Here is a 2,500-nt window from a genome sequence, read left to right on the forward strand (position 1 = left end):
AAAATAAACAGGAAGGAAGCGTATACCCTCTCAGTCTTCACTGTTACATGTGTGTACGTAGTCCCTGTCTTTGCAGTCATTTGAGTAAGCACTAACTGTTCTTGCAGTCATGTGTACACATTACCTTCTACACAGTCATGTGTGTGAGAGTGTGTGCACTCACTCACCTATTTGTGATTGCAAGGGACGAGACATAGCTCCTGTACTCACCTAGTTGTACTCATCTAGTTGTGGTTGCAGGGGTCGAGTCACAGTTCTTGGCCCAGCCTCTTCACTGGCCGCTGCTGGGTCAGTCTTTCCGCTCCATGAGCTTTATCATACCTATCCTTAAAGCTATGTATGGATCCTGCCTCCATTACATCACTACCCAGACTATTCCAATTCCTGACAACTCTGTGACTGATGATATACTTACTAACAGCCCTGTGAGTCATCTTAGTCTTCAACTTCCAACTGTGACCCCTTTTTGCTGTGTCCCATCTCTGGAACATCCTGTCTCTGTCCACCTAGTCGATTCCTCTCAGTATTTTATATGTCGGTATCATATTCCCTCTAGCTCTCTTGTCTTCCAATGTGGTCAGATCGATTTCCCTCAACCTCTCCTCGTAGGACCCTTAGCTCCGGGATTAGTCTAGATACAAATTTTGCACTTTCTCTAGCTTCCTTACATGCTTGGCTAGGTGTGGGTTCCAAACTGGTGCTGCAAACTTCAATACAGGTCTAACGTACACAGTGTGTAAGGTCCTAAACGTTTCTTTATGAAGATGTCGGAATGCTGTTCTTATGTTTGCTAGGCAGCAGCTATTTAGTTGATGTGCACCTCCTGTGTGTGTGTGTGTATGTGTACAATAACCATCTCAGTAGTCACATTGCGTAAACAGTCGCCTTAACGCCACATAAGCACTGTACGCAGTTTAGAAATACAGTTGATGCCGCTAACAAATTTTAAAGGTGTTTCAGCGCAAGTTAATTAAGTGAGGTGAGTCGCTCAGTTACAGTAATCTAAAGAGACTTAATCCAGTCCTGCTAATGAGATCTCCCCCTTGTTTACAAAGTTTAATGAACTGATTTTCAACTCTTGCTATCCTTCTTTCTTGTATATATATATATATATATATATATATATATATATATATATATATATATATATATATATATATATATATATATATATATATATATATATATATATATATATATATATATATATATATATATATATATATATATATATATATATATATATATATATATATATATATATATATATATATATATATATATATATATATATACATATATATATATATATATATATATATATATGTATTTATATATTTTATTATTTTTTTTATTATCACACCGGCCGATTCCCACCAAGGCAGGGTGGCCCGAAAAAGAAAAACTTTCACCATCATTCACTCCATCACTGTCTTGCCAGAAGGGTGCTTTACACTACAGTTTTTAAACTGCAACATTAACACCCCTCCTTCAGAGTGCAGGCACTGTACTTCCCATCTCCAGGACTCAAGTCCGGCCTGCCGGTTTCCCTGAATCCCTTCATAAATGTTACTTTCCTCACACTCCAACAGCACGTCAAGTATTAAAAACCATTTGTCTCCATTCACTCCTATCAAACACGCTCACGCATGCCTGCTGGAAGTCCAAGCCCCTCGCACACAAAACCTCCTTTACCCCCTCCCTCCAACCCTTCCTAGGCCGACCCCTACCCCGCCTTCCTTCCACTACAGACTGATACACTCTTGAAGTCATTCTGTTTCGCTCCATTCTCTCTACATGACCGAACCACCTCAACAACCCTTCCTCAGCCCTCTGGACAACAGTTTTGGTAATCCCGCACCTCCTCCTAACTTCCAAACTACGAATTCTCTGCATTATATTCACACCACACATTGCCCTCAGACATGACATCTCCACTGCCTCCAGCCTTCTCCTCGCTGCAACATTCATCACCCACGCTTCACACCCATATAAGAGCGTTGGTAAAACTATACTCTCATACATTCCCCTCTTTGCCTCCAAGGACAAAGTTCTTTGTCTCCACAGACTCCTAAGTGCACCACTCACTCTTTTTCCCTCATCAATTCTATGATTCACCTCATCTTTCATAGACCCATCCGCTGACACGTCCACTCCCAAATATCTGAATACGTTCACCTCCTCCATACTCTCTCCCTCCAATCTGATATTCAATCTTTCATATACATACATACATATATATATATATACATATATATATACATATATATACATATATATTTATTTATTTATTCATGAATAGACGATACGAATTACTGGCAAATCAAGAGACAGAATTACAGTGGCATACTGACTGTGGTTTCCCACTTCAGTAGATATCTTTCAAACCCTCCGCATACTGTAACGTGGAATCTTACAGAGACCATGAACTGCAACCCGACTACCACTTTTAGAGAAAGCATCCTCCAGTGGATCAACTCACAGATCTGAAGGTATCCTT

Source organism: Cherax quadricarinatus, chromosome 19 (assembly GCF_038502225.1).
Source record: "Cherax quadricarinatus isolate ZL_2023a chromosome 19, ASM3850222v1, whole genome shotgun sequence".
NCBI classification, from domain to species: Eukaryota; Metazoa; Arthropoda; class Malacostraca; order Decapoda; family Parastacidae; genus Cherax; species Cherax quadricarinatus.